The 25,334-nt window shown below is 39.5% G+C and overlaps 1 pseudogene; it reads left to right on the top strand.

The window, feature by feature from the left end:
• LOC114618086 overlaps positions 1-25,334 on the top strand; it is a 105,238-nt pseudogene that overhangs the window by 53,353 nt on the left and 26,551 nt on the right.

Genomic DNA, 25,334 nt, shown 5'->3' with positions numbered 1-25,334 from the left:
AGGAGGGAGAGGAGGGAGAGGAGGGAGAGGAGGGAGAGGGGAGAGGGGAGAGGGGAGAGGGGAGAGGGGAGAGGGAGAGGGAGAGGGAGGAGAGGGAGAGGGAGGAGAGGGAGAGGGAGAGGGAGAGAGGGAGAGGGAGAGGGAGAGGGAGAGAGGGAGAGGGAGAGGGAGAGGGAGAGGGAGAGGGAGAGGGAGAGGGAGAGGGAGGAGAGAGAGAGGGAGGAGAGGAAAAGTCAGTGTCATGGGATCTTTAAAAAAAAATCAGCTCAGTGGTAAGTTTGAGATGCCTGAAGCTTTCTTTTGGCTATATCGCTTTTGCCATGCCAGATGATGCTATGCTGCTGGGGGAAAAAGCTATACATAGTCTTTTCCATCTGTGAACGCCATGAATTATGATACAACATTCCAGGAATGTGCCCATGGGTATAATAGTGGCATGGTGGTTCTGGGAATAACCAACTGCTCTCTTCTTGGGTTTGACACTGATTTAGCAAGAGAGAATCCATCGCTGGTACTTTGAACCTAGTCAACACTCCATTCCTGAGGAAGTTTTGGGTCCTAGGGACAAATGTACTACTGTTGTTTAGCTGAATTGTCACAGTGTCATATTAACTATTTATGCTTATACCCATAGAAAAGCACTGTTCCCAGAACATTTGTTTGCCATGTTTTATGTCCCATTCTGACTTCTATAATAATCTTTTTCACATACTAGGGCATTCAATGAATGCTGGTTAAAACACAAGTAAGTTGTTGATTACATTGCTTTAATTATGTCCGAGTAGTAAACTAAACTAAACTCTGTCCTTTTTATTCTTAAAAACTCAATTAAAGAAGAATCAAGCTGCATTCTGTATTTTATCATGCCTGTAGGGAGTCTTGCTGCAGAAATTTACATAGTTTAACCAAGGCTCCAATGTCCACCTGATGACAGTTTAACTTAATTGTGGTCAAATTACCTTAGAGACAATTAACAGCTTGCTGGGAGCTGAGCCTGACAACTCAAACACACCAAAGCCCTTGGGTGCCTGCGATTCTGGAGACGGAGACACGCCATCCGCTGTGGTAGGAAGCCATCCCCACAGCTATGATTAAGCTGTGCTGTGGGGCAAGCGATGCCCTGCTGAGGAACGCCAAAGTGCTGTCAGAAACATCACTGTTCAGCACTCCTTCTGCACACCTTGTCATTTTCCCTCTCAAACCAGAGTAAAGCAAGAGGCAGCATTACTGCTTCAATATGAAGGCTGGCAGGATAATGACTAGGGTGTGTGGAGGGAGGCATGGCAAGAGCAGTGAGTGGACAAGAATTTATGTGTTTCCGAGAGCTCACATCATGGAGGACAGTCAGGGTCAAGTGCAGCACAGATTATTCCAGAGGCCAAGCAGAGAGCTGACCCTCGGAGGCATGACAGAAAGAGCAGAAGACTGGGGACCTGCCCAGATGGTGACAAGGGCAGAGAGAATAGTTTCTAGGGCTATCTGACCTAGATTAATAGGGCACATTTTGCTTCAGCTCTGCTATAAATGAAAATGGAAGGAGGTGGCAGCTTCTGTGGCATGGGTCTCACCAGGGACCTCAGTTCAGAGTTATTTTGGCTCAGAATAAAGAGAGTGATTCCAGATGGCAAAGGCTAGACTGTCTAGGTTTGAGATTTGATGTGTGTGTTAAAACAAAGCAAACTCCTAAATACCAGTGCACTGCTTCATCATCCCTATCACACCTCCAGGAATGAAACAAAAATTATTCTGTATATCTTCAATGGAAAAGACCTTGTTACAGAAAACAGGGTGCTTGAAAATGGCTGACATTCCCACAGAAAGGGAGAGATGGGTCAGTTTCAAATTTCAGGGCACGATACTAGAGTTGCAGCCTAGGGAGCTGGAGTTAGAAGCCAGTCCTTACCCAAATGCCTGGTGAATCTTGGGAATCTGGAAACTGGAGGGCCACATGTGCCTTACCCCTCAGTGGTTCTTGAATTTTCAGGGATTTGCCTATTTACCTACCAGCCCGAGAGTAACAAGAGCAACAATCAGATAGCCACCGTGCATGCCATTGTCTCTGTCACTCAGGTGTATCCAATTGACAAACACTCAGAACAGGGGTGAGTGAAAAATGTGCTTTTGCTTTTAGTGTTTCATGCATGCTAAAACTGCTGAGATGAGGGGTGCAAGGGAGACATGCATGGCATGAAATTCACAGAGGTGCTCAGGCAAGCCCAGGTATCTACTCCATAAACATTGTGTCATTTGGGGAGATCATTCTTTAGAATTTAGTATACTATCTAATATACAGTGGGTGCTCAGTAATTACTAATCTAATCAACATTAGTTTAAGGAGGAAAATAAAACGATGTGATTTTTCCTATTCTAATTCTATTTAGTGAATCTGATTCTTCTACAGTCAGTGGTTTTATTTGATATGGCAGGGGGGAAGTTGATAGAAATAGGAGAAATATTAGTGTTTTTTACTTACCGTTTTTCTCTCAATCAATATAGCTCCTCTTACCTTTGTACATAAAAGCATGGCTCTTTTTGACCAGCCCAGCCTAGTCTTCAGTGAACCACGGGGGGCGGGGGTATCCTATACTTCGGTTTAATCTAGTCTTATTCTTTGGAGATGGGGTCAGCTCCTGTAGGATGAGCCATGAGACTGTTGTTTCACTTCAGATGTGAGAAGCAAGTCAGGTGTCTAGAACCTCTGTCCCAACCCCCTCTTTGAATTTGATTAACTTTCTAAATTAGCTGTCAGAACTTAAAGGAACACAATACTTATACTGCTTGTTTAACACAAATGATGTTTTAAAGGTTAGAGGGAAGCAGCTAGGGGGAAGAAATACTTAAGGCAAGGGAGGGATGTCAGAAGGCCATGGGAATTCTGTGTGCACCATGCTGCCCTCTCCTGTTTCCTGGAGGTGGAGGAACAGGACAAAAATCCAACCTCCCAAATCATGCCAGTGTGTTTCTAGAGACATGCCTTCCTTCTGAATGTCCTCAGCCAGCAGTTGTCACGGTAGGATACAAAAGACACATCTCAATTCACAGATCTGTAGCTAGGGAACACAGAATCCAAATCTATGCTTTTTATACTATCACAAGAGTCTTGGTTGCAGAGCCTGTTTGGCCACATTTTACCTAACATCGACTCGGTGTAGTGCTTCCTTCAAGCCTCCAACAATGTATGAGCCTTTCACAAGCAAAGCCCCCTCCCACACATGCTGAACCCTCTTGCACAAAATTACAGCATCTTAAAACCCAAGCACTATGATACTTCATTCAACTATTATTTCAAGTATAGATAACCATGGGGATGAAAACACTGCACCACAGTGATTATATTATTTTTTTTTTTTAGATTTATTTATTTATTTATTTATTTTATGAGTACATGGTCGCTGTCTTCAGACACACCAGAAGAGGGCATCCAATCTCATTACGGATGGTTGTAAGCCACCATGTGGTTGCTGGGATTTGAACTCAGGACCTCTGGAAGAGCAGTCAGTGCTCTTAACCGCTGAGCCATCTCTCCAGCCCCGATTATATTATTCTTATTTAATGTGTATGAGCATTTTGTCTGCATGCTTTTCTGTATACTGCTAGTACACCTGGTGCCTTCTGAGGCCAGAAGAGCATGTTGCATTCCCATGGGGCTGGAGTTGCAGATGGTTATCAGCTGTCTTGTGGATGGTATGACTCGATGCTGAGTCCTCTAAAGAGTGCCCACTACTCTTAACCGCTGAACCATCTCTCCAACCCATCACTGACATTTTATATAAATGTGGGAATCGTTTTAGATATAAAAGAAGGGGTGAATTGGGACAGCGACCTGTAGGAAAATAGAAAAGAGAAGACAGGAAGCACTGAAAGTAAGAAATGGGCCAGCTATCAGAAGCCTCTGGGGAGGCAAGGGCAGGCAGACCTCTGTGAGTTTGGAGCCAGCCTGGTCTACAGAGTGAGTTCCAGGACACCCAGGGCTACACAAAGACACCCTGTCTCAAAACAAAAACAACATAAAAGACAAAACAAACAAAATACCTTTTAATTGAGTAGCTGAAACATCACCAGGATACATGTCAAATTTGTTCCTGACACTCTTTATCAATTCTTGGTGTTTGGAAATAGTGGCGTATGGAGGCTCTTCTTATCCTCTCCTGTACCCCCATCAACTTCTACTTTCCAATCCACATGGAGTGCTACGCACAGTGGAAATGGGACTGATATTGAGAACAGCTTGATAGGCTCAGTAATGGCTGTGCTGAATTCAAACCTCCTGAGACCCTAACAGAGATGCCAATGAGAGACAGCTGTGGATGCCAGGAGAGACAGATGCTAACAAGGCAAACAGTGCTGATAGATGGAAGCTTAGCCCAGGCAGCAAAGTCTACTGGGAATGATATCCTTAGCCTAAGTGTCTGGGAGTGGTCTAAAATATCATCCTAAGTGAGTTAACCCAAACACAAAAGGACACACATGGTAGGAATTTACTGATAATTGAATATTAGCCCCAAAGCTCAGAATACCCATGATATAACTCACAGACCATATGAAGTTCAAGAAGAAGGAAGACCAAAGTGTGGATGCTTCAATCCTACTTAGAAGGGGGAAGAAAATAATCACAGGAGGTAGAGGAAAGGAGGGACCTGGGAGGGAGAGAGGGGGAGAGGGAAAGAGTGGGGGGAAAGATCAGATATGAGAAAATACAGGAGAGAAGTCCAGAGGGTCAGGAAAATGAATAAAAATATGTAGCAGTGGTGGGTGGGGAACTGGGGGGAGACCCTAGAAAGTCCTAGATGCCAGGGAAGCTAGAGATTCCCAAGACCTAACAGAGATGACATTAGCTGAAATACCCAACAAAGGGGAGGGAGAACCTATAGAGACCACCTCCAGTAGATAGGCACAGCCCCCAGTTGAGGGATGGAGCCACTCACACATCTCAAAAATTTTAACACAGAATCGTTCCTGACTGAAAGAAACACAGGAAAAAATGGAACAGAGACTGAAGGAAAGGCCATCCAGAAATCACCCTACCTAGGAATCTATCCCATCTGCACACTCAAAACCTCAACCCTGTTGCTGATGTCAAGAAGTGCTTGCTGACAGGAGCCCGGTATAGATGTCCCCTGAGAGGCTCTGCCATCTCCTGTCTACTACAGATGCAGATACTCATAGCCAACCATTAGTCTGAGCCTGGGGACCCCAGTGGAAGAGTTAGGGGAAGGACTAAATGAGCCAAAGGGGATTGCAACCGCATAGGAAGAATATCAACTAACAGGACCCCTCAGAGCTCCCAGGAACTAAATCACCAACCAAAGAGTACACATGGATGGGTCCATGGCTCCAGATACATATGTAGTAGAGGATTGCCTTAGCTGGCATCAGTGGGAGGGGAGGACCTTGGTCCTTTGGCGGCTAAGGAGATGCCTTAGCTTAGGTGGATGCTAGAGTGATGAGGCAGAAGTGGGTGAATGGGTGGAGGAGCACCCTCTTAGAGGCAAAGGGGAGGGGTGATGAGATGGAGGGTTTTCGGAGGGGATACTGAGAAGGAGGACAACATTAGAAAAGTAAATAGATATAGTAGCCAATAAAAAAGGGGGAGGGGGCTAACACTGAGATCAGCAGGTGGTTCAGCTGCTGCTGGAGATTCACAGAACGACAATCAAGAACTCTGAAGCTTTGTGGAGCATTTGACATGTACAACTGCATTGCTCTGGTAGAGTAGCTAATGCTCAGGAGAGTTAAAAGGTCTGAGGAAAAGTCTGCCTGTGCTGATCTCATTCAGTCCTGTGGCTACTTATCTACTCCCAGAGTGCTTAGGAGAGAGTCCCCAGCTCAATGTTAGGCACCCCTGGGGCTACAAACAAGAGAGTCCCAGAGGGGTGGGAAAACCTGCCCAGCCCATAGAATGCAAAGATAAATGTGGCTTGCAGAGGCTCTGTGAAAGGAAGCTATTGAAGTCCCCTTCCTTCCCTTCTCCTGTTCACTCTGGTCCGCTCATCCGGTCCAAAGGGTTTTATTTATTTATTATATGTAAGTACATTGTAACTGTCCTCAGATATCCCATAAGAGTGCATCACATCTCATTATGGATGGTTGTGAGCCACCATGTGGTCGCTGGGATTTGAACTCATGACCTCCGGAAGAGCAGTCAGTGCTCTTAACCGCTGAGCCATCTCACCAACTCTTCTTCTATATTCTTCAAAGTATCTTGACTTTATGTTAATTTTTTAAAAAAGCATTTTTTAAATCTCATTTTTGAATCTTCTTACATTAATTTTGTTTTGGGGACCTTTTCATTATTGGGGAATCTTTTGTTGTTTTCTTTATTTTTATGTTTGAGTATAGTGTTCCTTTTCCTTTCACTACATGCTTCCCCAGCTCTTCTCTTATTTCTCCTCTGTTTATTTGACCTTGCTATTCTCTATTTTCTTTTTCACCTACCTTCCTTTATCTCATTCAGTTACCATTTCCAAATTCACCCTAAATAATTTTAATATTATAAAAATGCAATGTTAGTTTTTTCTATTTTCATAAAATTGATGATACACAAATAGTGTTAACTGATTTTAAGTGTACCTCCATATGCTGTACAGTTTGGTGGGTACTGGGGATTGACCCTCAGTAGTCGCCTGATCATGAAGATCTTCAAATAGAACTGGAAAGCATTGCAGCTCAACATTTACACATATTGCAACACAGAAACACAGAAAAAAAAATGAGAAAACAAGGTCATGTGACTATGATAAAGGATTACTTCATCTCAGCTACTCAATTAAAAGGTATTTTATTTGTTTGTTTGTTTTGTTGTTGTTGTTGTTTTGAGACAGGGTTTCTCTGTGTAGCCCTGGTTATCCTGGAAATCACGCTGTAGACCAGGCTGGCTTCAAATTCAAGAGATCTGCCTGCCTCTGCCTCCCCAGTACTTGGATTAATGGCGTGTGCCACCACTGCCTGGCAAATTAAAAGGTTTTGTTCCAAGAGCAAATGTTGTCTGATGATTTCAGAAGTTTACTAGTAAAAAATGATCAATGACCCAAAAGAAGACACAGATGAACAGAAACAGGGAAATAAGCCCAAGACTCTGGAGAGGACAACTAGCAACAGAGTTGGGGAAATGGATGAGAATGTCATCAGTGTGAATGGAAGTGTCCCTAATGCTGAAGAGAGATTCCCTAATGCTGAAGAGAGATTCAAGAAAGAAACTGAGCAAAATTTTGAGTCAGAAATCACTATGTTATAATGACCTGTTCTGCCCCACATTTGGGGGCCACTTTGTCCCGGCCTGAGATGCTGCTCCAGTCCGTGGGTCAGGGTCTAGCAAGAGAGAGAGAGAGTGGGGATGGAGGGGCAAGAGACGTGAAGAATGGGGACAAGACAAAGGGTCTGATCAAGTCTCGTTTATTGAAAGGAAATCCTGGGTATTTATACGCTTTACCATGTGCCTTGCCCTCGTGGACAAGCACAGCTGAAGGCACTATGTCAGGTGCCTTGCATTGTGGATACCACATGTGCCTTGCAGCTGGGGGGCACTAAACAACTAAACAAGATATGTGAGAAAAACAAGATGTTTATCCGAGTGTGCTCAGCTGTTGTGGGCTGTTGAAAACAAGTCTCTTGTCAGGGTATATGGCCTGAGATGGCTGCAAAGATGATAGCTGCTTTCTGCTAGGAGTAGGCTCCAAACACTATGTAATCCTAAGAACCTCACACTAACAAAGATATGCCGCCTCTGCCTCCTGCACATTGAATATAATGAAGGCAACCCTGAGAGGAAGTTTATATAGCTCTAGTGTCTACAAGAAAAAAACCCAGAGCAATCTCAAATAAGCAACCTAATAATGCACTTTAGGCCACTGAATATAAAACAAGGACAAACTCAATCCCAAATCAGTAGACAAAGAAAAATAATTAAGATTAGAGCGTTAATAATGAAACAGAAATAAAAAATATATACTAAAAATGAAACAGAGTTCTTCTTTCAAAAGAAAACCTCCCTTAACATTTAGTTAAATTATTCAAAAGAATGGAAGAAAAGCCCCAGATTTAGTAAAATTAGTGATGGAAAGGGAAACATTGTAGCATTTCCAATGAAATCCAGAAAACAATGAGGGCATACATTTAAAATATATATGTCACTAAGCTGGAAAATCTAAGAGAAATGAATGGATTTGTCAAAGTGTATGGTCTATCAGAGTTAAACCAATATGAAAAAAATTAAAAAGATCTAAAATAAGCAATACAATTGAAGTTGTAATTTCAAAGCCTCCCAGCAAAAATAAACACTGGTCTAGATGGAGTCCTTGCAAAATTCTACCAGATCTTCAAAGAAGAGGTAACATCAATACTTCTCAAATTCTTCTATAAAGTAGAAAAAACGAGAGATAATTTCTAAACTCTTTAGGCAGAGAGTACTATTTTGATTCAAAAACCAGACAAAGACTAACAAAATTACAGACCAACTTTCCTGATGAGCATAGACAGAAAAAATTGCAATAAAATATTTGCAAACTAAATTCAAGAGCATATACAAGTAACTGACCATGATGAAGTTGATTTCATTCTAGATGTACAAGAAATAATAAATATAATTGATCACATATATGGACTCAAGAATAGAAGTTACCTGGTCATCTCAATAGATCCAGAAAACCTTTTTGACAAAATCCTACAACCCTTCATAATAAAAGCCCATGGAGGCAAAGACTAGAGAGAACATTCTCCTACATTATTAAGGTTGAATATGACAAACATACTGCTACCATAATGCCAAACAGTGACAAATGTGAAGCATTGCCACGAAGATCAAGAACAAGCAAATGGCTTCGTTCTCCCAGCTCCTATTCAATATAGTGCTTGTTGTCTTAGTCCAAGAAATAAGACAAGAGAAGCAAATAGGGAGAAGCCAGATAGAGTCCCCATTCTTAGAGAAGGATCTATGTGAGGGCGTACTGGGAGGAGAGGTGGGGCTGATATTGGGACATAAAGTGAACAAGTTAATAAAAAAACAGAAGCAAATGAAAGGGATATAAATAGAAAAGGAAGAGGTAAAAGTGTTCTTATCTGCGGATGAGATGATTCTCTACATGAGAGATCCTAAAGAATGCACTAGGAAACTCCTGGAGCTGACAAACACGTCAGCAAAGTGGCAAGCTACATAATTAACATTCAAAACATACCAGCTTTCTTGTATACTAATGACCAGAATACTAAGAGAGAAATCAAAGAAAGTCTCAGTCACAATAGCAACAAACAAACCATAAAAACCAAAACCTCGGTGTGAGTCTAACCAAGGAAGTAAAAGATTTCTACAACAAAACTTTAAAACACTGAGGAAATTGAAGAAGACAGTAGAAGATGAAAAACTGTGCATGCTTGTGGATTAATAGGATTAATGTTAGGAAACTGGCCACCCTACCAAAAGCAACTTAGAAGTTCAATGTGATTTTAGTAAAACTCCAAACTGAAATCTTCACAATAGTGTATGTGTGCTTGCATTCGTTCGCGTGTGCGCGCGTGCGTGCGTGCGTGTGTGTGTGTAATTTTTTAAAAAACTTAAACTTTATATGGGATTAGAAAAGACCTTGGGCAATAAGAGCTCTGGTGTAGGTTTCACTGTTCTTGATTTCAGGTTATGCTATGGAGCCATAATAATAAAAACAGCATGATGTTTACACAAAAATAGACACACATATCAGTGGGAAGGAGATATAAAACAGAACCAGATAGACATCCTCACGATTATAGCAACACGATTTTTCACAAAGAAGCATAAAACACCCATTGGAGAGAAAAATAAATAAGTAGAAAAGTAGCCTCTTTAACAAATGCTGCTGGGAAAACTGGATATCTACATAAAGAAACAGAATGAAGTTGGTCCTTTCCTCTTCCCATGCACAGAAATAAATTCGATGGCTTTCAGATCTCAATGCTAGTCTTGAAACTCTGAAGCTGTTGGAATATAAAGTAGGTGTAGACATAGGTAAGGACTTTCCAAGTATGACTCCAGCCACTCAGGAAATAGTCTTCAAGTGGGATCTCATGAAATCAAAAGCTTCTGTACTTCAAAGGAAACTGTAAAGTGAGTGAAGAGGCAGTCTAAAGAATGAGAAAAATCATTACTAGCTTTACATCTGACAGGGGGTTCATTTCCAGACTGTACAAAGAGTTAAAAGTATCTAAACATCAAGAAAATAAACTCTCCGATTTAAAAAAAAATCGTCTATGGAACTGAACAGAGTTCTCAAAAGAAGAAACACAAATGTCTAATAAGTACTTTAAATATTCAATATTTTTGGCCATCAAGACAATGGAAATTAAAACTATTTTGAGATTTCATCTTACTCCAGTCAGAATGGCTATCACCAAGAAAACAAATGATTACAGATGCTGGTGAGGATGTAGAGGATGTAGAAAAAAAAGTCAACATTTAAATATTGAGGAGCATTCCTCTAAGCTCCTCTTGTCTCCATGTTTTCTCTCTTTAATGATTCCAAACATTCATGATTATGTGCATGAATATGTGCACGTGTGTGTATGTGTGTGTTCCACGTTATACCTAGATTCTAGCCCCTTGTTGTCAGTATTATATGTAACTGATGCTGTCAGAAAAATATGAGCTCGCAAAAATACATACAAATGGATATATTGAATTAAATAATGACTAATAAGAGATAAACACTCTAGTGGAATGATTAATGGAACAAAGAAAACATTTAAGTAGGCATCAGGAATGTTTACAATGAAATAAAAGAAAAATATTAGAAACATAAAGCAGAAATAAGTACATATTAAGAAAAGCCAGAATGCTATTGGTAAAACTGATCAAGGAAGAAGTAACAAAGTTTATTTTCCATAAAAGCAATGAAAAGAGTGGAAAAGCTATCAGAATAAATGTTTTATGAACTACAGAAATTAAACAAAGGCTGATAACTGTTGGTGATAAAAGAATGGTTAAATCTTAGAAAAAAAAGATGAGCTTTGTCCTATTTTAACCTGCTGATGTCTTCTTACTCATCTACAGATCCTCTACCCAAAGATAGCCTTGAAAAGAAGTGCTCTGTATTTCTAGTACCAGACAGGGCAGACAAGACCTGGTACTCATTAAAACACTCATTTTGAAGGGGAAATTGTTATTTTATCTGGGTAGTGGTTTCTAGAGAGAAGCCAGTCGCCAGGCTTCTGTTTAGCTGTTCTTCTGGAACTCACCCCTTTCTCCCTGAGGACCGCATGTTGGATGATCATAGGAGCTTGGGAATACTTTTATATTTTATATAATCCTAAAATTTAGATGCTTGCATAGATAGAGCTATGCTCATGCCTAGGAAAGAGCTAGAAATCTCGCGGCTTTTTCTGGCCTTGAGATATAGAGGAACCAGAAATGAAAGCTAACACTGAGTTGTAATTGCTGGAGTGTTGAATATGTGTCCCAGTTTGCACACAGATCCTGTGGTCATTGCCTCTTTTTTCCATGTCGTTGCTGATAGAAAGATTCACCCTACAGTTCTGCACATGACTAAACAGAGTACCAGACATTGGGCAGCCGAGAGAGAGGTGGTAGATTTTTTTATCCATCAACCCACAGCCTCAGAGAGCAGAACATGGCAGACCACACAGGGTCTTACAGGGATCACAATGTGGAACAGATTAAGCAGGAACTGTGGAAGTAGACTTTTTATTTACTGGCTCCTGTAGGAGTTTGTGAAAGGCTATTTTAGCAATAGCTGAGTTATTACCGACAGGGAACTGAATTGTACTTCCCGCAGGAAGCAGGCTTTATACTTAGGCTCATGATGAGAATGGCTGTTTGATAGCAGACTTATTTCTGGGAGTATGGTAGGGAGGGGAAGCTGAAGTTGGAACCGTAGAGATCCTCTCAGTTTCCTCCATTTGCCAAGACACAATATTGGACCTTATGTTTAGGCTGTATATCAATGTTGGCAAAAACTGGAGGGTTTAGTGACTGTTGGCACCTAATTATATCTTTGTCCAACCATTAGCTCAACACTAAGCTATCTAAATTCAGATGGCAGTGGCTGGAGATGACAGGCAAAGACTTTGGGGAGCCAGCTCAGAAACCCCTGCTAAACAATCAAACGGTAACAACAGGTCGCAATAGTAAATGAACTCCTGGGAAAGATCTAATTTTCAGCTTCCATATATTCTATGAGTTTATAAGAAATGCAAAGAGATTAGTAGATATGAGATCTACCCAAATCTTTCCCTGTATCCTTGCCACTTCCCTTTCTAGCACAGGGGAGTGAATATAGTCCAAGTACAAATCTGAATGGTCAGCGGCACCTGGTGGTTACAGTGGCTGGATGGTGAGAGGAGGGAGCACTAGAGAGAGATGGGCAGGAATAGAGTGTGTTAAAATGCACATAATGGTATGTATACGTATATATATAAAATTTTAAAAGAAAATGAACACAAAATGTGAGTATTGGTAACATAATCACTTACCAGAAGGTAAATACAGAATTTATATACCTTTAGTCAGTAAAAATCATTTGTCTGGTATGAGACAGGAAAGAATCCAGAGTAGGGAGTGTAAAACAGAAATAAATCTTAATATAATGGTAATTCTAATAAATGTGAAAGTGTTACATCCACTGATCAACAACATAGTCTTAGACTATTGTATAGAAAATATATCTAGCACATTTTTCTTATTAAACATAATTCAAACAAGTAATTAGAATAGTTATCAGTACAGTGATAGTGATAGTGTAATATCTGAAATATAAATCTGAAACTGTGAAATGGAAGCTTGGCTGTAAGAATAAAATGTAAAATATAATATAGTTAAAAACTTCAGGAAAACATACAGAGTGGAGAGATGATGATCTAGTGATTACAAACACCTGTAAGCAACATAACATCAAAAGTAAAAGGTGTATTACACAATAGAAAGTTTGTATTGTAAAGATAGATTTTCTTCCCCAATAATATACAAATTCTGTGTATAGTTTTTACTTTTATAAATGAATAAAATGATTCTAATACTTAATCACAGATTGCTAAGGCAGTTTTGGAAGGCTAGACCATCCAATAAGTTCTAAATAAGATATTCCATGATGTTAAAACACAGATAATGATAGTATCTTTCTAATCTCAAACCAAAGCAGTGAGTGATGGAGTAGAATAATCTTGAGTGATGGAGTAGAATAATCTTGTAGAAAGTCAGTGGTTACATGGTAAATCAGCACAAGAAAAGATGCTACAGATCAGCAGGAAGGATGGACTGGTAGGTACGATGCTGCACCAGTTCACCCTGTGACAAAACACTGGAAGCTGTGACCAAACACCTCACAAGAAGCAACACAAGAGACCCAAGGTTTACTCTGGATGACAATTCAAGAGGACGGAGCCCTTTGTGACATGAAGGCTTGGCAGTAGGGAGGATGACCATCTTGCATTCATGGTCAGGAAATATAAATGTGGCAGTCACCTCACTTTCTCCATTCTATTCAGTCTAGGACCCTAACACATGAGATGGTGGCATCCACATGGTAACATTTGGGGGGGGGTCTTCCAGTCCCAATTGTTTTATTTTAGAAATTTCCTTGTATACACACCCACTGGCTTAGAGTATAGATTTTAACAAGTTGACAATCATTACCCATCACGAATACCTTACTGTTCTTGGAGCAGCTCATTTGTCTATCCTATATGTGTATGTATTCCTCTTTCTTGCAGATAGAAGTACTATTGCTGGGGTGTCACTGCATTATGTAGACAATTATTTCTACATCCTCAATAAAAGCTTTGAGTGACCAAAAGACAGTCACTTTCTGTCCTTTGTCACAAAGTATTTCTATTAAAGGGAACAGATTCAACCAGCAAGGGATATTCTCCCCACAACTGTGCTCTTGGCATTGATTCTGAGTGAATCCATCCCCTATGAATTGAAAAAATATTAAAGAAAAGCCAAAGATTCACAAAGATGATAACACATGAAGCCATGACAGCCTCCATCACAAAAGCCTCATTCCAATTCTATGAGCTTTTTATATTTAGAGGAGAATCAGACATGTTCATGAAGTTCTGGTAACATCTGTCTTGTCTTCCAGGGTTACTGCTTTCGTCATGGTCTTCAGGTGAAGGTATGTCACTCCAAGACATAGTATACTATAATTTAGATCTTAAATGTCTCCTCAAACTTTAACATATATTAAACCTTTGTCACCATCCTGGTGCTATCGGGGTGTTTTGGAAACAGTGGTGAGGTGAGGTAAAGTGGAAAGCTTTAAGTCATTTGAACATGAGATTAAAGAGGATATGGGACCCCAGCTCTTCATTACCTCTTCATTGTTCTCCAGCAATGAAGAAGATAGTTTGTGACCTAAGTGTAGCTTGTATTTATCATGGGAGAGTTAGCAATATCTATGCTGTATTTATATGAAATATGAAAGCTTAGTTGAATGCAGATACATGTATTTAAGCAGAATGGAAAAGAATCCAGATGATTGCTGTGGCTCTGAATGATGGGCTACAATAGTGAAGTAGGGGGAGGCCTCACGGATGTTTAGATGAATGATGTGACCCCTATATAACAGTGTTTGGAGCTTAGACTGATAATGTGGACTAACAATATGATTATCTTTCTGATACAATCTAGAGGACACTAAAGAATCTCTTTGAAGGTGCAGGTCATCAATGTAGAGGACAAACATTCTCCCAGGATAATATAAGGTATATTAGGTGAGAGAAACTCAACAGCACAGGCCAGAGACAGTGTGATACTTAATCTTGAGTATCAACTTTATGGAGATTAGACATAATATGGAAGAACACCCTGGTACATATCCATGAAGGTACTTCAAGAAAGATTTTACTGAAGAGGGATGGCCAGTCATTCCAACATTCCACAGAGGTGCTGATTCTACTGGACATCTTCACTATTCTTGGATCTCAACTGAAACTTGGGCTTCACTTTTCTTCACACAATGGTATATCATGGTCTCTTGTCAGAAAATCTGACCTTGCCCTATATTGCCTGGTTTTACTGGCTTTTAGAACTCAGGCAACAGAGCTGGTGAGGTCAGGCTACCCAATCCCATTGACCCACTATGATCCAATCATGAGCTCCAGATGCCAGACATGAAGCAATAAGATTTGGTGTTTTACTTGTTGGACATCAGTCTTGCCCTGGTCCTGTATTTTCTTACAATGCCTCTGTTTTTCTCTTTTACGTTCGTTGCCTTAATGTATTAGGATCATGTAGCTCTTTATTTTGTAAGAGCTCAGAGTTCAATGATTGTCTTGAAACTCAGAAGAGACCTGAATGTTTGTCTTTCAAACAGGATGGAACTATGGAGATGTTTTAATTTGGAGTGAATACACTTTGCATTACGAGATAATTATAGCCCCATAGGGGCCAGAGGTGGGATGCTTTAATTTAAAAGTTGTGTATTTAGGTGACAAGGAGTGGACTTGTGATAATGTGATGGTTGGTTTTAATGTCAATTTGTCACAAATTAGAATAATATGATTAGGAAGTTATAACTAAACAGTTATCAGGATTAGACCCCTTAAATGATGTAGAAAGACCCACCACAAGTATGGGTAGTAATCCAAATATAAAAAGGAGTGGCAGAAGAAAAATGGTTCTCCTTTTGCTGACTTGGCTTTCCCTTTTGCTTCAGAGTTGATTCATCCTGTCAGTACTACCAAGGACATGTTTTGATACCAGAACCAATGTTTCCAGGTTTCTATGGTTGACTAAGGAACAGCTCTCCAGGAACTTTCTATACTTGGAGCACCAGATTGGAAGTGCTGAGGCACCCAGTCTCATGAGCTGGGCAAAAACTGGGTTGTTGAACTCTCTGATGTGCAACAACCACTGTGAGAATACTCCAAATGCTGAAGCAGCCTAGCCTCAAGGGTGGAAGAATTGCTAGATTCTCACTTCTCAGGTGTGGAACATGGTTGTTACTATTTTAACATAAGCTGATCTAATAAACTCTTTTAATACATGTTTATCCTATCAGCTTTGTTCCTCTAGAGAACCCCGACTAAAACAGATAGTTAATCTTGGCTGTCAACTTTGAAGGATTTAGAATTACCATGGAAATTTACCTCTGGGTATGTCTGTCAGGGCATTTCTAGAAAAGTTTAACTGAACAGTGAAGTTACATCTGAAATGTGCTCTACAGAGGCCCTATACTGGATACAAAAGAGAAAGCAAGATGAATACCAGCACGTATTATTCTGTGCTTGCCAACTGCAGACATTATGTGACCAGCTGCTCATGCTTCTACCTCTGAGCCTTCTCTGCCTTGGTATAAAATACCCTTAAACTGTGAGCCAAAACAAACCCTCCATTCCTTATGCTGCTTTTTTTTTAATCAAGTGTACTGTCAAAATAATAAAATCAGAAACTAGTACTGGCAACAAGAAGCAATATGCTTTGAGGAGCAATAGCCCTGTCTGTATTGACAGTCACATAACTAGAGGCCTGTCCTTATCTCCTTCTGCTTTCTCTTTTACATAGAGCAGATCATATGAACACTTTTCAATGGCTGGGCTCTGACTGGAAGATTAGCCTAGGAAACTGAGTACCAGCAATAAAAAGAAAAAGGAGTTGTCTTAGCATGAACCATAAATGCATGGGAACTGTGAGAACTTTCTTGAATGAGCCAGAGATTTTAAAGAATGTAGGAGATTATGAAAATTATCAGATTGGACTAAAATTGAAATAGAAATACAATAAGAAGATAATTAAATATGTGCCCCAGGCAGATGGAGTTGTCTAAAGGAAGGACAAATTCAAGTTGTACCAAACTGGATTGGGGACTGGCTTCTCCAAGCAATCACTTCCTTACTGGACATTAGGAATACAGTAATGCACGAACTTGATGAAAATCTATTCTGTGCAATTGCTTTCTAGTGCCTCAGAACCCAGAGGTCATCTACCAAAGATCATCTAAGCCATACAGCCCTTTTCTTACTCTCCAGAGCACTTGTTCTCAATTTTCCTAAGCTGAGATCCTTTAATACAGTTCCTAATATTGTGGTGATCCCCAACCATAGAGTTATTTTTTTGTTGCTTCTTAATGACTGTGATTTTTGCTATTACAAATCATAATGTAAACATTTCTGGAGATAGAGGTTAGACAAAGGTAGTGCAAGCCACAGGTTATAAATCACTGCTTTAGAGTGATCTGTCCAATAAAACTGTCTACCATGACGGCCATGTTCTGAGTCTGTGATGCCAGCAGTTGCAAATATGTAGGGTAGTTAACCAACTGAATTTTACATATTATGTAACTTATTTGAATGTAAAGAGCTTCCTGTGTCTAGTGGCTGCTACAGTGAGCAGAACAGCTCTTGAGTCTTGGTAAAACTGCACAATCAACTTTTATGTTAATCTTTCTTAGCTCCTTAAGAGTCAAAAAGCGAACTACTCGATGGATCCATGGATGCTTGAGGAATAAAGTGCTTTCTTTCTTTTTAGAGCAAAGAGCTTGACAGGCAACGAAATTTCCTAGTGCTTGTGTTCCTTGGGACATTAATATCGCTGCTGATCATTCTGAATGACTTGACCTTTTCTAGACCGAGAAGTATACTCTAAAACGTTCCCTCATTATCTTCTGTCAGGGTTTCAGCTCACACAGTTCAGTCACTTTGTGCTTGGTGCTTTTCTCTCAACTGCTGCTTATGTGGAAAGGAGGAGGAATGGAAAAAAATATATCTCATGTACATTTCACACACAGTATGTGAAATACGAAACCAATAGAGGTTTCCCTAGCTATTTGCAAGCCACTCCATGGCTGTGGAACTTTGAGGACTTCTTAGCTTTTGATGGTGAATAAAATTCCATAAATACAAGATCCCTGGATATCATGAATATGTATAATTTTCTCATACATTATCTGGCGCAGGTTGAAGTTGTGTTGAACATAAGTATCTGAAGGAGTTGGTCAGTGCCTTGTGAGTGTCAGGACTGCATCTTCAAGTCTCTTGTCCTTTCCTGAATCTTGTCATTTTATGATTAGATGACATCCAGTGAAGTTCTAGGCATCAGGTCTGTATTTAAGTTAAGAGGGAAGTTATAAGAAAGAGTAGAAAAACTATGAAATACAATCATTGCTTTTCTAAAGAATGTATAATCTCTTCTGGAAATGTTGTGCGTCTGTCATTTACCATGAATGCGTCTGTTGAATAGATACCCCTGAGCATCCAAGGAGGAGGGGAAGCAGGCATTTAGCCTGACAATGGACAATTTAGACAATGATAAAACAAACCAAAACAAAAAGAAAAAAACACAAAAGAACACGCTTACTGAACCAAGAGGAAGAGGGAAATGGATATTGGATAAGTGACTAACAGTTTTTAACACTGTAGGGATCTGACTTTTTCTGTATAGTGAACCAGTTTTCCCTGAAGTGAAAAAGCAATTACTGATTTTTTTTTAAGCCAATGGCCTCTAAATCACAGATCTTCCAGCTTGTGGAATTGGATGAATAAATGCTCATGACAGACCCAGCTCTTCTCAGAATCAGCTTTTTGTTTCAATGAATAATGTTAATGGGTTGAGTTCATCAGAGCCGGAATTCTCTACTCTAACAGGGGGTAGTCTCTCAGGAGACTCCCCAGCTACTCATGCAAATTCATTTCTGTCAAACCCCACTGCCAGTCTGACAGACTCACTTCAACATGGCTGGATCCCTGCATAAATTTTTCAGGTGATGAATAAGATACAAATGTAGAAAAGTGCTGAAAGATTCAAGAAATCAAACAAACAAAACCGGGTCTTTCATGTATTTGTGACAGAGAGATTGGAAGGGGCTTTGTCATATTGTAAACACTGGGATTATTAATCTCTATGAAGTAAGAAGCAGAAGATGCTTGATCCACACTCCAAGCATGCCTGGTCTATGAACGTCACTAATTCAGTCATCATGGGTAGAGGCAACTCAGATGGCTTTAGATACCTTTTGTTTGTTTAGTACATAATTATCCACTTCAGAGTGTGCAATGCATTGCTTACTAAAATATCTTCTGTAAATATAACAGCTAGGAAGAAAAATCTAGGTCTATGAATTAGAGAGGCTTTCCGTCAAGTTCCTCTTTGAGTTTTATTTCCTGTTGTAGTGATAAACTAGTCTGGTAAAACAGTTTAAGGGAGTAGAGGTTTATTTGGATCAGAGTTCCTGGTTATATAGTCCATGCAAAGAAGTCAAGGCAGCAGGAAGTTGAAGCAGCTAGTAACACGACGTGCACAGTCAAGAGCAGTCAGCAAGGAGTTAATGCATAAATGCTCTGCTCAATTTCTCCACTCTGATACAATGCAAGATCTCTTGCTCAAAGAGAGATGCTTCTCATTCTAGGTTGCTCTTCCTAACTTGGTGGACATAACCTAGATAATATCCCCACAGACATCCCTAAAGGTCTGCCTATCCTAGACAATCTTTCATTGAGATTCCCTTCCCAGGTGACTGTAGACTGTGTCAAATTGATAGTAAAGAACTTAACAGTCACCTCCACCTCTTAAATGTATGGCTTTCAGGGTCCTCTAGTATAAACATACTTCACTCAAGCTCCAGGTTCTCTTCTCTATGTCCACAGCTTTAAGTAGAACTTTACTTTCTGTGTGTTATGCAAGTAGCTGAACTAGTATCTTTGCATGTGTCTATTAAAGAAACCATTGGAGATTCTGGATCTTAGAGCTAATTATTTTTGATAGACTGTTTTGAGAAAATGATTGACTTTTGTGTGTATAATGGGATGAAGGGTTAAGTGGATGGGGAGAAAGGGTTAGATGCTATTTTAGGAGTCTAGATGAGAGATCACAACTACTTGTCTTAATTGGTGCTGATGAACAAAAACAGCTGTGGATCGCTCAAGATATATTTTGGAAGTAAAATAAAATGTATTGATGTTGGGTTCAGGTAATCATATAGAATAAATAGCCATAATTTTCATAGTTGTTAAACAATGTCTGACAGAAAACTGGTAATACTTGTTATCTAAATGTGGAATGGGAGGTTGCAGAAATTATAACACAGGGGGCAGACATAGCATTTTTACACTGGTTGACTATTGAAACTTCATGGTTTTTGAAGTCAATTGCACTGAGCTTTATTGTTTTTCCTTCTTTGCATGTATGAGAACTGAACTGGAAACCCTCGTAGTCTGAAGGCATGGTGTTAGAGGAGGGGTGACAATTAAAGAGGAAAATGTATCTAAAGAAAGACAAGAGCTCAGTAGACAGCAGAAGATGGTAGACACAGTAGGGCTGCTGGAACCTGACTATGGAGGATAAAGGGCTTTGAGCCATGTGGTCATGAGTGATGAATTATATTGTTGTGCCAGAAAGTGTTTGTGAACCCCAAAAGATCACCAAGGAGCCGACTCCAATGCAATCCCACTAGGTCTTTATTTACAAACTAGAGCTTGGGCCATACTGCCATCTCTGATGCAGTAGAACTGGAAGGTGTAGCCCTGAGCTCAATTTTAAGTAGGTGTTTACAGAGGCAAGAAGGGGGTATATTGCCTGGTATACATTTGATTGGGGAGCCATTATGGCCTTTAACATAATTGGCTGGTGCTGGGAGCCAAATCATAAACTTAACTTCTGCTTTTTTTCTGTTAGGAAGTGAAGTACCAGGGGCAGGCCTGTAACCTGGAGGTGCAAATTTGTTGGGGAGTAACCTGGAAACTCGTGCTAGGTGCTGGCTTGTTAGTTAACTTGAGTTCAACCTTAGGTCAGGTTTTCTAAGATGGAGTGTGAAACTAAGGTGGAGTTGGTCTGGCCTCTCAGTATCTCAAGATGTAAGAGATGTATGGCAAAGCCTGGGGTTTTTTGGGGGGAGGGGTAAGAGGTAATGTTTTATGGAATACTCTTGTTTTTATGTTTTCGGGCAGAGGTTGAGTTCATTAGGATGCCGACTTTAACATAGTTCAACAGATTTTCTTACCTTGAGCACATATAGAAAACCAAATTTTGAGAAAACCTGATTTGGAAAGAAAGAGGGCATGATTCAAGGGCACTAAGGAAATATGTGATCAGTATTATATTGGATTTTGTGAAAAACAAGGTTAGGCAAGTCCATTGTATACAGGTTGCCAATGGCCTTGGAAATAACATGGACAGAAATTCATACTAGGCATACTCTTAAACTGCATTTATTCACTGTAAGAAATTTTAGAAAATGTGATTATTGGGATTAAAAAATACAGTCTCATTTATTGGAAAACACTTTTAGTATTTTAGCATATTTCCTAGCTTTGTGCATAGGCATGAGCATTTATGTGTGTCTAAATTTTATAATAATATAATTAATGACCACAAGTATGTTATTTATAACTTGAAGTGGTTCTGGGAGAACTTTTATTTGAAGTATGCGCTAAAAAATAAATTTTCACATTGGCATAGAAGTTCACCTTCTGTCTACCGTGATGTATTTAAGCATTTCCTTCAGATAGTATTCTTACCTAATTCTCATAATGGATTCTAGTATTTGACAATTGTTTATTTTTTTTAATCACAGTCCATTGCCATTAATGTCCATAAAATCTGTAACTCAGAAAAGTTTCTAGTATTAGTTACTGATTAAAAGTAAAGGCAGTTTGAGGTTATTGTCTGTGCTCCCAAATTGCATGTAAGACTTGGAGTCCTTCATATTCTTTTCAGAAACTAGCTGGAGTTCTTACTTCATTGTTTTCTCAGGACTAGGAATTCATTTTTAAATATGAAAAATAATATCTAATCACTAAAGTATATATTTGATTTCCAGTAGACTATTAATAATTTTTATGTTGGTCTTTATTCCTCTTCTTCGTGTTTCTCTTTCTGATCTGCCTTCATCATATGAGATGCTTTGGACCCTATGTAGAGAGATGACCAAGTGCATTGTCTACATGTCCATATGAACTTCTACTCAGGTGTCTGTGACATGTGCAGTCTACTGTTTGTTTTCCATTAATTAATTCCTCAATTTAACAATTTCTTCCATGAGATGTAGTGTTCAGAGGATGTGTGGTTGTCTTCTTTTCCCTATAGTCCTAAGAGGCATTCTCTTGGCTGATGGCTTTTTCTATTTCCATAGTTCTTTATGCATAATTAGTCGAAACTTGTGGGTTCCGGAAGGGCATTGTGCAGATTACGTATTTATTGTGCTCTAATTGTAGGTCTCAATGTACACACCAGCCAAGCAGCAACACATCTAAGTCTTAAAAATAATACTTTGCATAATGAGCTGACAGGAAGGCCTGAGCTATTATTTAAGTTTATACATAACATTAGATCGTCAAACGTTAATTTATGCTCTGCTCTTTTCAGGATGATTGAGCTGTTTGGTGGTTTTATTTATGACTCATGCTTAGATTTGCAGGGCTGATAATGTTGAGATAATGTGAATTTATAGTTAGCTCTGACAAGAGGCCATAAAACAAATGGCTGGATGTTTTCTCTATTGCCACAGGCTCAATTTGTAACATAAAGTACTTAATAATTGTTATTAATGAACACACTGTGGTTGGTATATAGACACAGCTGGAAATCACATCTGTTATGAGGCAAGCCAGGGTTGAGTAAAGTGCAAACTCTACAGGGAACTAACAGTCTCAAAAGGAAATGACATCACAGAGCCACAGGAAGTGCCCAGAGATGTTAGCTGTACTCGATAGAAGATACTTAGAACAAAGTGCGTCAACTATTTGATTCTTTTTATTTTAGCCCACATAACTCCTGTTTCTTATTGTGATCCAGAGTCCTAGCGTCAAATCATTAATTAAATATTAATAATATATTATATAATATTTAATATTACTAATAGTATTTATAGCTAATACTTTAGATAGACGGAAATAAAAAAAATACACCAAATTCAGATAGCCAGTTTATGTTCTGAATGTAGTTTCCATGTTTCCTCTTGATATACTCTTGTCCCCGGAAGTTGTTAGCTTTACTTTTGTTCTTTCAAACATGTGTCTTTCTACCTGTGTGCATTTCCCTTACCTCTGAGGCCATTTTCCTCCAATTATTTAAAAAAAATGGATGAACAATTTCTTCAATTATTTACATGTTCCTTTTGTCCCCATTCCCACTTTAATTCTTCCATTTACTATCCACAGCTACTCTATTATGTATGTTATGCTATTTGTTGATATATGTTCCCTTGGAATATGTTTTGCTCTGTACTTGCATTTATGGAAATAGTTGTAGCTTATTTGTCTGGGTTTGGGTTTCTATTGCTGCACAAAACAACACGACCAAAAAAGCTAGTTGGGGGAAGAAAGGTTTATTTGGCTTATACTTCCACATTGCTGTTCATTACTGAAGGAAGTCAGGACAGGAACTAAAAATGGGCAGGAACCTGGTGGCAGCAGCTGATGCAGAGGCCATGGAGGGGTGCTGCTTATTGGCTTGCTCCACATGGCTTGCTTAGCATGCTTTTTTTTTTTTTAATAGAACCCAGGACTACTAGCCCAGAAATAACTCCACCCAGAATGGACTGGGGCCTCCTCAATCAATCACTAAGAAAGTGCTGCTCTACAGGATGGCCCACAGCCTGATCTTATGTAGTCATTTTCTCAGTTGAGGTTCCCTCCTCTCGGAGGTCTATAGTTCGTGTCAAGTTGGCACAAATTTAGCCAGCACAGTTATACATCTTATTTATTTCATTTACTTAGCACTTGAGAACCAGCCTTGGTGTTCTGTGAACTTCTAGTTCTTCTGGTTTGTTTGTTTGGAGAGAGGGTTTCACTATGCATCCCCGGCTGGCCTGAAGCTCATAGAGATTGACTTGTCTATACCTCCTAAGTGCTGGAAGTAAAGCTGGGCGCAATGTACTACCACCACATTTAGTTCATCCTTCCTTAAGGCTTCCACAAACTTCATGAGTCCCCACCAAACCCGTTGTATGCATCTTCCCAGTCAGTGATGAACACTCCAACTGCTCCGAACCATTCACCACAAATGAGAGGACAAAGGATACTCTTGTGTAGGACACCTCTGGACTTATGGGAGAAATTCTTTATGCTCAACTACTGGTTCATAAAGCACATGCGGACCTGCCTTGTGTGGATGCCCACTGATAGCCCTCAGGACTGTGTGTGCTGATGGCATGTGTGCCTTTTATTCCCATGTGTTCCCCCTATAATTGAAAATACTGAGTTCTGCCTTTTAACTGAATTTACAAGGAGAAGATAATATTATTATTTTCATTTGCTTCTGTGGTGTGTAATCACAGAACTGCTTTTAATTTTTGCTTGCTCCTGGGGATTGTTCTATTTTAATTGCTTATTTATATTTTGCCCAGCTTTTTCCCTCTTGGGATATCTGTCTCTTGTTGACTTAAATTAGTTCCATGTGCACTTGTAAATTGTCATTTTAGATATCACAAACATTTTCTTACAACCTGTCAGTGCTGTTAACTTTAATGTATTATCCATTAATCAGGCACAGTTATTTTTGATGGTATCATATTTAACACATTATCATTTAGGATTAATTCTTTTAGAGTATTTAAAAAGATGTCTCTAGATCACAATTACATATTCTGATATTTTCCCTTTTTTTCTATTTTATCTTTCATTAAGTAAAAGTTCTGGATTCTTCCTTTGTATGTGATGATCACAGCTTCATATTTATTTTTTTCCCATAAACTGTGTTCAATTCCTTCTACTTTGATTTTGGGTGCTATATTTCCATAATTATCATGAGTCAAATTTCCATTCCAGGCTAAAGCCTCACAGTGGCCTAGAAGACCACATTTCCTCATGCTTTCACCCTTACTATTTCATTGTCATCCTCTATTGTTCTAAGACATGATCACCATGCTCCTGCAAGGCTTTTGTACCTCTCTTTTTAAAATGAACTTCAAGTGCTTACCCTGGATATCCATGTGGTTCCCTCTCAGATCTCTTTTCTGTACAGATTTCTCTGAGCCCTGTTCAAAATTCCCCCTTCCACTTCTGATTCTCCCTATCTTGCTCTCTTCTTTAATTTACTTTTTAGATCTATCTCCTTCTAATGGTGTTGGAATTTACTTATTTCATTAGCTCAGTATGTGGTTTTCCTCAGCAGGATAAGAACCTTAAAAATGGGAGAAGGACCTGCCTGTTTTGTTTGTCATGCATTTACTGTCAAATGCCCAGGAAAGTCAGACTGAAGATATATTCTTGAGGTGCTGGACAGATGTCTCAGAGGTTAAGAGTGATAGCTGTTCATTCAGAGATCCTGAGTTCAATTCCCACCAACCACATGGTGGTGTGTAACCATCTATAGTGAGATCTGGTGCCCTGTATGGCATGCAGGCACAATACTGGAATGTATATGTGTATGTATATGTGTATGTGTATGTGTATGTGTATGTGTATGTGTATGTGTATGT

Source organism: Grammomys surdaster, unplaced genomic scaffold (genome assembly GCF_004785775.1).
Source record: "Grammomys surdaster isolate TR1022 unplaced genomic scaffold, NIH_TR_1.0 140, whole genome shotgun sequence".
In the NCBI taxonomy this organism is placed as follows: Eukaryota; Metazoa; Chordata; class Mammalia; order Rodentia; family Muridae; genus Grammomys; species Grammomys surdaster.
This window is presented reverse-complemented; position numbering and strand designations above follow the sequence as displayed.